This window comes from Saccostrea cucullata, unplaced genomic scaffold (assembly GCF_032062105.1).
Source record: "Saccostrea cucullata isolate Sc308-1 unplaced genomic scaffold, CSIRO_AGI_Scuc_v1 ctg906, whole genome shotgun sequence".
Classification (NCBI taxonomy): Eukaryota; Metazoa; Mollusca; class Bivalvia; order Ostreida; family Ostreidae; genus Saccostrea; species Saccostrea cuccullata.
This window is the reverse complement of record NW_026934443.1, coordinates 479,151-492,912: the sequence shown is the minus strand read 5'-3', so window position 1 is coordinate 492,912 and position 13,762 is coordinate 479,151. Positions and strand designations below refer to the sequence as shown.

At 32.8% G+C, this 13,762-nt stretch overlaps 1 protein-coding gene and 1 long non-coding RNA gene across 6 annotated transcripts in view; both read left to right on the top strand.

Moving 5' to 3' along the window:
- LOC134240738 (uncharacterized) overlaps nucleotides 1-13,762 on the top strand; it is a 119,862-nt gene that overhangs the window by 68,336 nt on the left and 37,764 nt on the right. The gene's annotated exons all lie outside the window — the stretch shown is intronic.
- LOC134240740 (uncharacterized) lies at nucleotides 1,630-10,919 on the top strand. The gene is made up of 3 exons (XR_009986511.1): nucleotides 1,630-1,700; nucleotides 3,205-3,256; nucleotides 10,482-10,919. It is a non-coding gene; the product is annotated as an uncharacterized LOC134240740 (long non-coding RNA).

Sequence of the window (13,762 nt, the reverse complement as noted above, 5' to 3'; positions counted from 1 at the left end):
AACTCGAAAATCCTATTTCGTGAGGGAGGGGGGGGGGTGTGATTGGCCAACTTTTTTCAAGGCCAACTTCCTTTCACTTCCATTTTTTTCCTATATTTCCTTGCTATAATTATGCTGTGCTAAAAAGTTGAGGGCCAACCATCTTTTCAATGGACTTTTTCTACAGTAAAGTTAATATCAGGAAAAAAAGTGGGGGGCCAGCCCCCTCCCCCCTGTTGCTACGTGCCTGCCAAAAATACTGTACATGTACATAGTTTTAAATTAGCTTATTCAAAATCTATCTCAATCAATAGTTATAGGTTTGTAGCTCTAATCATGAATTAGAGCTACACATGTCTGTGCCGTATAATCTACTTATAAATTATTTCTTACCGCGGTATTCATGAATCAGCGCATCATTAATCATTGTCTGCGCCAAAACCGCTAAAATATGAAGCCCACTATTTTAAGTACACATACCGGTACAGTACGTTTGCTAATAATGGGGCGCAACTGGTACAAGACACACTTGGATAAAGATGAGCAAATTTTGGAAGGCGCACATAATCAAGTCAAACGAGATTTGATGGATGTTCACATAGTTTATTGTAAATACATGACCATGGTAGAGAATTTTCCTACTTTTTTATAATTTGCAGTTGTTCCAAAAACTTAAAGGAAAAATCTATCATTTAGTCCAATGCAGACAGAGATTTTTCATATAAATTCTTAGGCCAATCTTTACACACTAAATTGTCGACTAATTTTTCCAATTATTTCCCAATCATAACAAGGAGTACGCGATGGGTGTGACCGTTTGGCAGGGGATACTCACTCCTTTTGGCACCTGATCCAAGCTTTGATGTTTAAAGGTCCATGTTTGCTCTTTTGTAATGTGTAATGAACTCTTGAGCTTGAATGCTGTTCATCATTTCAACATATTTCATCGATAACTGTCATTTTAAATATTAAAGTTTGAATAAAACATATTATCAATCTGATAGGTAGTTTTTGGACATTTTGGACAAAAGCATTAATTAAAATAATATACAAACAATAAATTGTAAAAAAAAAAAAAATTATTAAAAAACAGTCGAATTAAAAGTTGATACATTCATTCTCTTATTTGACAATTATCAAGAGATTTTAAGAAATGTTGAATCATCAATTTGACCGTTTAAACGCAAGTTTAATGAACATAATTATGGCTAGCATATTTTTTGATTAAACATTTCCGATCAATTCGACAATATTAATATCATATGAATATCAATTGAACAGTTAACAATTTCTTCACTCCAACGTTTCCTACATTCAATCCTGATATTCATGCAGACATGGATGCATGGTGGCATCCATAGAAGTTTAAACGGTACAAATAGCCTAATACATGTCAACACTAGTACTTTAAAAATGTATTACTACTCTAAAATCAATGCTGTAGAGACACGAACAGGAACAGGGAAGAAGAAATAATGATAAGCAAGAAAAGGTAACAGGAAGTAATAGTAAGTGTCAAAATATAAAAATAAAACCGTCTTTTTTGTTTGTTTTAATTCCCGCATAATAGACGAACTATAGCTGGAGAGGTTTATTCTTTTATAACACATTGTTGCCATATATACATACATTATGAGGAAACATTAAAAACACGGAAGTACAATTGTTTTAAAAAAAAGAATAAATAAAACTAGATAAAAACATGGATATTTTCAAATGGCGTGAGTTTCTCTCTCTCTCTCTCTCTCTCTCTCTCTCTCTCTCTCTCTCTCTCTCTCTCTCTCTCTCCTCTCCTGTAATCATACGAAACATGATTTTTTTTAATCCCATCACATGTCTTAGTACGAGCGTTAGTGCCAGGATTGGGGCCCTTGGTTCACAAAGCTTACAATATGACAAAATAAATATACTGCTTATTATATGAAAGGGCCTTTTTTAAACACATTCACTAAACATATCATGCATATGTTTATATAAGAAGCTAATAAAAGATATGTTAATATTGTCATCATTGAAAAATACACATCTGAAACTGCAATTCTGTTGTAAATAGCATTTATATAACTTAATATACATACCTAATTTTCGTATTAAATTATTTTCACATTCCATCGCTTTTTGAAAAATCTCAATTTTTAAAAAAAATATATTTCTAACAGTTATGGTATTTCTTGTTTGTCCCTCTCAAAAGATAATACAGTTTTCTTTAGTTTGCTTCAATAGATATTCTTTTTTTTATTATATTTACATTTTCAATTGAATACATGTGTGTAATTACAATGTATATTAGTAATATTTTCCAAAAGAAAATCAACTTTATATAGAGTTGTGTCAAGTCCAAACTGTTCTAAAATCCAATTCAATACATTTTCCAAATTTCTGCAACAAACTCACATTTCCAAAAAAGTGGCTAAGTGTCTCTTGATGGGTTTTAAAAAACTACATAAGTGCGAGTCAGTAGCACCAATTTTGTATAGAAATGTATTTGTGGCAAAAATACTATATTGGAACCGTCTTAGCTATGTATTATTTGTTACATAAATAAAAAAAAAACAAAATGTATTTTTTTCAAGCAAAAATCATCAACATTTAAATCAAAAATGTTCTCCCAATTAATTTCCCTTTTTTTTTTCTTTTTTTTTTGTTTTGTTTTTTTTTTTTGTTTTGTTTTTGTTTATTTGTTTTTTTTTTTTTTTTTTTTTTTTTTTTTTTTTGTATTTCTGACGAATTCTAAGAATATCGTACAAATCTATTGCACATTGTTTGCTTTTTATAATTACTTGAAATAATTTTTGGGGGAAAGCTGGTTTCTTTAAATTGCCTTATGATCATAATTCAACTGTAATTTTTTCTTATATTACTCAATAGTTTTCTAAGAACAGAGTGAAGGGAATTTTTAAAATACAATTTTAAAAATTCTTGGTAACCCAACAAAGTTCCATTTGTATCATAGAAATCAAAAATAAATTGTGTGCCTTTTCTCCACCATGACTTATAACAAATACTTTTTTGTTTATACACATAGATTAGTTATACCAAAAAGGACATAAAACAGACACTTGATCATTTATACTTACATGTAACCTCATCTAACAATTTTGAAAAAAAAACATCTTCCGAAAAACCTTTTTTACATCTTTTTTTAGTTTATCTACATATTTGTTTTTAGAAAATGTATTCTAGATCTACTGCTACACGATTTTCATATTCTTTTTATATTTCAAGTGTGCTTTGTCCATGTCACCCTTCATTACGTTCGATCAGGTAGCATACAAAGGTTTGTAAATATTCTAACTGTATTTTTACGTCTTTCTATGTTCTATGAAATTTATAAACTAACTATGGATCACTTTGAACTTCGTACATGTATTTAAAAATAATTTATTTTTTAAAGGAAACATAGTGAGGTTTATTTCTGCTCCCTAATTTGAGAAAAATAATATCAAAATGCAGGAAAAGATAGTCAATATGCAAGATATTTATATGTACAGTGGTGCCTCGCTAATCCGGATGCCAAAGAAATCGTTTGGATAAAGGAATCCTCCAGATGAATGAATCGTCCGGATAAGTGAATTCCTCTCAAATCATGTTTATATCCACAAATGGGTTATCAAATAAGAAGGCAATGAAAAATCTTTTGTTTAAGTTACCTTGATTTATTTATTTCATATCATCTTTATCGTTTTAAAAGAAATAATTTACATTCAAAACAGGAAAATAAATTAAAATGTAATTTATAGGATGAAAAATTGATAGGGAATTTTATGCTGAGACTCTCTTTTTTAAACACAGGAACTTTGCCTTATATTTGACTTGTGGTAATGAGGGCTGACTAAATTTTAATCAGGAACACGATCAAAATCAGATTCTTTGTTAAGATTGGGTACTTGCATGTAGGCATATTTATCTTGAATTTAGGCATAATTATGTTCCATATTAAATTTTATCGAATATCAGGGGACAGAAATAAAAGTGCATGCAAGGGGATCAAACAAAGTACGTGAAGTAAAGTTTTTAAACCAAATCACTGAAGTCATCAATATTTTCGTAATGCCTGCAGAGCAAGAGCGACACATTTATGATCACTTTACCCGGCGTCTGTGTATCCACCCGTCTGTCACTCCCTATATCTCTAGAACCGTAAAAGTTATGCATTTAATATTTTTCACAAATATTACCTGACACTATGGCTTTTTAAATAAGTATAGTTACTGAAAGCGTGATCCTTGAAATTGACCTTTTACCTACTTTTTAAAATATAGTTTATGGTGCCGATATACAGCATATCTTTAAGATATTTTATGAAAATTAGCATTATAAACCACTTGACTTTGACCTTTGACCTACTTTGCAAAATATACCTCCGGACAGTTAAAATTAACTTATTGACTGAATTTTAGGAGGTAAGATTTTGATTATTATCATATAAACATGTTTATGAATTCTTGCTTCTGTACTTTGAAATTGCAAAATATTAATACAGTTACCACACAAATTTATATTTATGTACTTTGAAAGTGCATCATAATCAATGTTTCACAATGAATCGTATAGAATTTCAATTGCAGTAAAGAAAGACTGACATTTGGCCCTTCAAGAAGATTGTTAGAAACGCATTTAGCTATATATACAAGTTGCTGTCCTTTAAAAAAGGACTGCAATACGTGGACCATATGCATGTGTTTCTAACCAAAATTCACTGAATGAGATGTCTTTGTGTATTGAATATTCATGTAGGTTTGTTCACATTTTCTACAATGATCTGCCTACTTATGACTGAAATTTTAGTTCCGATTAGCGACCTTTAGTTTTGTCAGTTTCTAAAATCGGGTTATTTTGATATATGTTACCCATAATGGCTGGGACCTGACACCTGTTCTGGATTTATGCGGAAGAAATCTATCAGGGGAAAAAAGAGGATTTGACGGTTTACGCGTAGTACAGCTCTGCAGCACGCAGTTTTTTATATGTCGAAGCCCCCCCCCCCCTCCGCCACATTTAAAACCGTTGCTATAGACTTCTATCTAATAAAATTAGTAAAAGGGTATAGACAGTGAAAGATATTGTCAGAATGTTAGTGTTCTAGCGCTGATTACGACAGCTAGCACTGAGAAAGGTTCTGTATTGTTAAGGTCTGCTGGGGGTAATAATGATTGTAAAGCGCTTTGAGTAGCATTTATGCTAGAAAAGCGCTATATAAATCCAATCATTATTATTAAGGTCTTCCGTTTCCAACGGAAGATATTATTGTTTTTGTTCGGTTTCTTTTTCCCTATTATTAAGGTCTTCCGACTTCCTTCGGAAGACCTTATTGTTTTCCGTCGGTTTCCTATTATTATTATTATTCTTTTTTCATATTTGTGGCGATATCTCAGCTGTGACTGTACGGATTTCAAAGATTTTTACAGGAAAGATGCATCACGTAAATATCTCCAGACGTGTTTTTCATTTTTTCAAAATTTGCTTCAATTCGCGATTTTGGGGGAAATTTGTATTTTATAAATGGATTTTTGTACACTATTTTTCTCAAAAACGGACAAAGATATGAAATTGAAACTCATGGACATGAAAGACCATCACATGTAGATGAACCGAACGTCCTTCATTTTTTGTCGTTCCTACTTCCGGTCGCAAACGGAAGTGAATTCAAAAAGTCTAATTTTTCAACTTTTTTGTTTTTCAATATTTTTCTTTCGGATTTACAGGGTTTATAGAGCGTCTTCAAAGATATCTATATATGTTTTCATTTTTTTCATGCGGGCGTTGATTGCAAAGATATGACCGAACCAAACTGTGTCTTACTGTCGGGGGTTCAAATCCAGCTCGGGGCGTTCCTCAAATTTTTTCTTTGTTTTTGTCTTTTTTCAGTTGCAAATTACTTTTCACTCTTTTATAACATGTGTGGAAGATTTTGCCGATTTTTAAAAGCTATATTTGGAGATATTTTATGAAATACCTGGAACAATCGCGATCTGTATTGAGAAACTGCTGTAAATGAACGTAAACGAAAAAATACATTATGAAATCTATTTCATGGGATGGCGCAGACAAGATTGCAAAAGAGAAGTCGGTCGGAAGACCTGCTTGTTGCACCAGCAACAATAAACGCATCTAGATATTATTATTATTCCAACCGATTTTGTGCACGCGATTTCTCAGAAATGGCTCGGTCGATTTACATGAAATTTTGATAGATCATCAATTGATCTTGATAGGTTCTTCAACGTTTTTGTGACATCATTTCCGGTCGCGAGATATAGACAATTTTCTGATTTTAAAATGCAATTTTGTCTTAACTTAGTAGCAAAAACTGCTTAAGATATGAAATTAAGACTAATCGGAGATGATAGTTCATCATTCATAGCGTTGCAGAATCGCCTTTTCGTGCGTCGTCTATGCTTCCGGTCGCTACCAGAAGCGAATTTAAAAAACACAATTTTTCTACTTTTGTTTTTTTTAAATTTTGTTTTTGAATTGAATAGAGACGCTTTTGCAGAAGCGAAATATGTAATTTGTTTGAAAATCGAAAAAGCCAATCTCGAGATATATGCATTTGAAAACGCAAAGTGGCGATCTCAATGGTTCGATGGTTAGCGCGTTGGATTATCACGCGGGCGACCCGGGTTCGATCCCCCATGTGACTAAAAAATTTTATCATTTTTTCTGCTCCATTTTTCGATATTTTTAAATGTTAAACCATTTGGAACAATATATTATAAACTTTTAAGCATATCTTGCGTAATTAGGGGTCACAAGGGGCCAGAATGTCACATCTTTGACGCTTTATATCTCGAAAAGGGGGAATATTTCGATAAGCAACATAGAACAAAAGATGGTCAGAATAATGTTCTAAACAATATGCATACTTTCAATTTTTGTAAAACGGCCCCATTAAGGACTTGTAGGAGTGGCCCCTAAATATTTTCATTGAGCATATCTCCACAACGAATAGAAATCTCTGAATAAGTGTTGAACAAAAAATCTTCAAAATCAAAGACCTTTCATTTAATACCAAGAAAAAAGGGCTGCCCCTCAAATAAAGGGCTCAGAGGGGCCAATATACTTTTATCTATAACTCTCTAATGATCAATATTATATTATACATTACTGTGGCAAAAGTATTCATCTTAACGATTTGCAACAATATATGATAATATTTTTATCATATGTTACGAAATATGGGGTCACAAGGGACAAAAATGCTATATTTTTTATGCTTTATGTCTCAAAAAGGGGTAGTATTTTCATAAGCCTTATCAAAGAAAAGATGTTCAGAATATCGTGATAAAAATGAGAAACTTTAACTAGGGAAAACTCAATGTCATTCTCTTTAAACAAATCACATCTCATCTTATCGAGAAATTCAACGGAAGACCTACTCGTTGCTCGCAACGAGATCTCATCTAGTTATTATTATCATTAGGATTGCTGAAAAAAAAAATTGCGAGCCTTGATGCATAAAACTAATGCCGGTGCAAGCTTGTTCTATCTTTTAAAAGCTAGAACTTTTATGGCGTTGATTATTCAAGTTGTTAAGTTACTTAGTTATCTATATACTGAAAGTTCTTCCTACTTTTCAAAATGCTTGTACCATAGAATGAAAGTTTAATTTGAATATAAAAGTATACGTATAAGAAGGAAATTTGGATCCTCCAATGAATATGTAAATGCGATATGCGAATTTAAAAGCGCGATTTGGCAATGAATGAAATATTCTAATTCGAATAGGGCGAATTATTCTACGGGCAAGTTAACTAAGCTGCAAACTCTCCAGCATTCTCGCGCATGCATAGCCTGTTGTTTGCCCATGGCATCCGGTTTAACCTCGTTTAAATATTTACTTCGTGGACTTCAGGGTCCACGCAATAATAATACAGTACTTGAAATTGTATCATTTCGATTACTATAAAAAGTGATATTTCAATATTAGGAAAATACAAGGGGATTGATATTCAAGAATAGATCAAAGTTAACTGTCAACTCGGGGCAAATGTGTACACCAGGTCACGTGATCCGCGCATCAACGTTTGTGTTAGCTTGATGACACGACCTCTAAATATAGAATGACTCGGGGTTTCTCCCACACTGTTTGAATATGGAGCGTTGCGGAGTCAACTGAGGATTGCACATTGTGGACTGAAAGAAAAACAGACTGTAGAAGTCTTTTTAAAGGATTGTATATTGGAAACACGTTTGAATAAATAATAGTAGAAATTTCTGATGATTTAAATTTAATTGATATGTTTTACGCTGTGATCGTTTCGGTGTACCATCAAAAGCACGAAACATTGATCAGCCACCTCAAAAATCAAGTTACACGAGGCATCTCGACTAGTTGTGACGTCACACGACGTAAGTAAGTTTGTCAGGGTTTACGGATACAGCTGAGCGTCTGGTTGAAACTAAGACTTAGTGCATTTATTTTTACAAAAGACATTGTTGAGTATTTCCTTGTTGCTTTTAAGATTTCTACAAACCGAAAACCATTTTTATGTTGTTTGTTTATTCACCATTATCGTTTGGAATCTTGTTAGCAAAGGAATTCTGGGAAGGTTTCAAACATTTGGTTTTTTTTTTTGGGGGGGGGGGGTGTAATTTTCTTGGATTCTCACTCCTCCACATAATCCCAATCTGATGTACTAGACTGGTCTGTTTTTGCTAGATGCTTCTAATTTGAATTGTTTAAATAGACCTTTGAGATTGTATACTGTTTGTCATCTCTATATTTTTAACTCCAAACATTAAATTGATTTCCATCTAAATCTCAATCTGTGCATGCAAAGTTTGAAATTTTAATTATAAATAGACAAGGAATGCATGTTAATGATGTACAATTCAGTGACGCATTTTAAATGATATCCTTACAACTTTAAATTTCTCATTTTAATTGTATGATTTGTTTCAATTCTGTCTTATTATGTTCCCCAAACGAAGTTGGGGAACATGTTGTTTTTACTCTGTTTCTTATTATTATTATAATTATTATTTTTCTTCCTGGGAAAATTTTGTACTTGAGTGTTCCTGTAAACTACACATCCGATTAAGGTAAAATGTTTTTAGGGTCAGTAGACATGTTATGTAGATTTGCCAAACAAAGGTCATTTTACGCGCACGTGCTTGCAAGAGCTTGCAACACGTAAAATAACTTTTTACATTTTTGATGAAATGCGTTGAAACTCATAATATAAGAATATTTTAGTGGCATAAACAATATGACATGGTCAAAATAGCAAGATCTCACGCGCATGCACGTGCGCTTCGCTCTGATTGGCTGAAACTAAAGTCTCTATATCTTTCTTGTTTTTCGACGAAATCCTATGAAATTTTGAACATAGCCATGCATTAAGATGTCTTACAACACGATATATAGCAATTATCATAAAAACACGTGCATGCAAGTGCGATGCAATCTGATTGGCTTAAACCTTAAATAGCTATAACTCCCTTGGTTTTCAACCAAACAGGATGGGATTTGGAACATAGATAGACATAATGAACTTCTACAAGAAGGTATGGTGACCATGCACATGCATACACGTGCGTGTACGTGCGCTGTAATCTGATTGGCTGAAACTTTAAACAGCTATAACTCCCTTGGTTTTCAACCAAACGGGGTGGGATTTAGAACATAGATAGATGTAATGGACTTCTACAAGAAGATATGGTCACCATGCTCATATATGCACGTGCGTGCAGTTGAAATGGGTTAATTCAAAAATATACTGGAATGAGCTTATTTTTTAATACCTCTGGATTAAATATTTAAATATTTTGTATATAAAAAATATATAGATTGTGAAGTCAAGATGATATGGTCATTATGCACATGAATTCAAATGCGCATACGTGCAATGCTAAAATTTGAATGAACTTGGCGTTGTTAAAGTCTCAAATGCATAAGTTTTTGTCTTATTTAATGAAGCTTACAGGTAATATGGCACTAAAAGGGAGTTGGGGAGCGTTTGGGGAACATCTGTAATGGTCCCCGTTACAATAAGCACTAGTTAAAAATGAATTTAAAATATGTTTAGGTAAGATAATGGTGAGTGGTTATTTTTTCTTCAGAATTTCATGTATTCTATAATTTATTGGATTCAGTGATTGCATTGTAATAAATATTATATGTTATATTCATGTACGTCGTATGTTTATTTCATTGTTACATGTGTTAAAATATGTGATTGTAAATATTTTCTGTGAGTTGTACAGGTATATTTTTCGACTTCAATAAACTGAACTGAACTGAACTGATATAAAATTGATTCTATTCCTTTTTAATGAAACTATTATAGTACTTTTGTATCTAAGTTACTTAAAATGCACATGTGTGTGTACGTATGTGTGTGCATTTGTGACAGGGGGTGGTTCTTTAAGTACTAGTGTGTGTCCATGTATGTAGGTAGGTGTAGGTGTAAAGAAAGTGTATCACACACGTTGTGTATTTCACATTTTTATTTTGTAAAATCAATGACTTGTCATACAAGGCGTGTCATTAATTTTAGGAGACTCTGCATGGACATTCCAATAAAGTTTATAGCGTCGAAAAGAAGCTGCAGTTTTTCTTTAGACGAAGCAAAAATTAACCTTCGAGACGGCAAGTATTCGACCATATGTTGATAAGAAGGACCAGTTATTTTATAACATTCATGACATTTTTCTTCATAATCTTTATCTTTTCATTATCATATATCGTTATATCTAGATTAATCATTGGAAATGTGCACGCATGAAAACAATGTACTGTTTTGTATCTAAAAGTATGCTCATATTTTTAAGGATACTGCCTTGATCCATGTAATGTATCTATTCCTTACATCTGGAAAGGGCATCGATATAGATTATCTGGTCTAGTATTGAACTACGGGACCAAAAGGACGCATTTACCTTTGACAGATTTTTGTTCAGATACATATGATGACGACAATATACACTATAGGAATATGTCTGTAAAATGTAAAGATTGGAAATATGGTAAGTAGATACAGATCTAAAAACACAGCGTTTAAAAATTATTAAATTTTATGTCAACTTAATAGAAAATCATCATTGCGTGAAGGTTTTTGTATTTCCTTATTGACTATTTCAACTCACTAAATGTTCATATGTTCTTCATATGTTAATTGTTTAATAACAAGAATGTAGAGATTTTTGTAAGTTTATCATATAAGACGTCATATTTAACTCATCTTTCTTGTGAAGTATACAATTTCCACATTTTGTAGCTTATTCTAGATTTCTCTGCAAAAATGAAGGTGATTGTGGGCAGAATGCTGCATGTATCGCACAAGGGGCAATAGGTATCTGTTACTGCAAGCCGTACCATATCAGAATCAATGGTTATTGCTACAGGGGTATGTAGTTTTCCTGAGTAAGGAACAATGTACATGCATATTATTTGTCTTGTTTTAAAACTTTCACTGGCTGGTTTTCTTAAGGACATTGGCAAGGTTCCTGGAATTAGTAAAGAAATTTCCAAGAACTTTTGAACAGGTTTAGTGGTACCAATTATGCTTAATTCTTGTTCGCGTAACCTACCAAGCCAGCCTTCCGTTTTTCGAATCAATGTTTTCACAATTCTCAATGCAATTCCTATAGTATGTAAAATGTTGACAAAAAGGACCTACATTATATTTAACCATACGATTTCCCTAAAATCCATTTATTTCATAGACATTTTAAGTAAAAACCATTACTGTATCCGTATTATCGATGTCATGTTTATTTTTTGGCTGAAATGCAAATACAGAAACAAGACATAGAAATTCAGGCACTGTTCTTTTATTTTGAGTTACTTCCCTTAACATCTTATTATTATTCATAATGATTACGAGTTTCTATCATGTAATTTACAACGTTATTGGAAACGAATTGTCATAAATTTATTAGCATGGATTTATTATAACTTTTATTTATAAAGAGTTTTTTAATGAAAAAAATATGTATTAAACTTTTTTCTCCGGAAATCTTGCCTTGCCAATGACCTAAAGAGAGACGTTTAAGTTTTGGACAATGTTACATTAATCAGCGGATAATGTAATTAGAAATGAATATTGTATTGAAGATATAAAATACCTCTAAGATAACATGGTCTAAATTATACTGTATGTATAGTTTAATTCTTATTGGAAAGAAGGCACAGAGAAAGAAAGACATTCTGTGCATTTTCAATGCTTGTAAAGGTGTTTATAGTAATAAAATATCAGGACATGACCTTGATCAAATGTTTTTCGGCCAGTGATTCCACCTAATATAAGTATTTATTGATATTACAAGAAAGTGAACGCAAATCGCCTCCCAGTATAGCTTAGAAGCTTTGAGTAAAATAGAATTCCAAATGTATTTAACAAATGAATTTTTAATTGTGAGCAAATTGAAAATAAAATTTTAAAAAATAAAGATTGCCGTTTATTATGCAATGCATGGAAAAATATTCTTTGTGCCTTATAACTATAGTGGAATTTTTTTCCAAGCGAAAATTTGTGTAAAATCCGTAGTAACGCAAAATGCAATTCTTATATTCATTCAGCTGATCTGTCAGTTGAAGCCAAGTTGGTATCTCATTTGATAATCCGACCGAGTAAATATTGGTCCTTTGCAAGTATTTAAAAAAATATTTGTTAATACATACCTACAGAAAATAATGTTAGAAAGAATTCTTTTTAAAATGTGAATGAGTTCAAGAGAGATTAGTTATCTCAGATTCCCTATAGACAACAAAATATGTATTTTATTGTTAATTATGGCACATCTGGCCGCGGTGATTCATTGCAGGGGTTACCGTAGGGCTGCCACTCAAAACAATAAACAAACAATACAAAATATGTGTCGGCTCAAAATTGGGCGGATCCAACACTAAGAATGTCACAAGTGCGTGGACGTCACGAAAACATGTACAATAAAATTATCCATAGTCAATTACCCTTAAACAGTGAAAGTATTATCCAAAGCTCAGTAATCAATGTAAATCAATATTGCATATTCAATTTCAATTCAATGTACAAATTCAACAGTTCAACTTCAATATAACAATCAACCAATGTAGTGAGCTTGATGTGTTGCACTCCTCCAATTGCGTTGAGGTGCGAGGGCATACGCCTTTTGCAAGGGTCATAACCATTGTATGCCGGCCTAAGCCAATCACAAAGGTTATGGCACTGCAACCGCCACAAATGGGGTGCCAAGAACCATGGTGGCGGCGGCAGTACCCCAACACCATTGGTCACCACGACCAGGGCCTGTTCAATACCTAAACTGGGTATGCATTACCCTTCCCAAACATAAATTGCTCGATTGTCCCTTACAAATTATTTAACAACAAGTCCTGCCCCAGTTGCGATAAATGTACCCCATCTTCGTGAAATAACCCTCTATGCTTACTTTCAAATTGTTGATGCTTTATGTAGGCCACACCCTGTGATGTAACCAGCCTAATTGCTTTCCTGTTAACTCTAGTCCTGGCCTTTTCCATCGCCTTGATATTGCTAGAACAACGTCATACATACCTTGGGAGCATACTTAACCAAACTATTTTTCAATTAGAGTTTATTTAAATACCTGTGATAATGTTTCTTTGAGTTGTAGCAATAAGTCCGTCAACTTTAGAAAACCAATATTGTTCGCCCCGCAATAAACTATAGCAAGATTGGGTTGGTCTTCTTATCTCTGCAGGAGCTTGAGTTTAGGTACTAGTTGACTCAATATCATACCCTCATAGCCCTGCCACCTTATGTGTGTTTTTGGTATATTTAGATTGTGACCCCTGTTCTTTCTCTTGCTGTTAAAA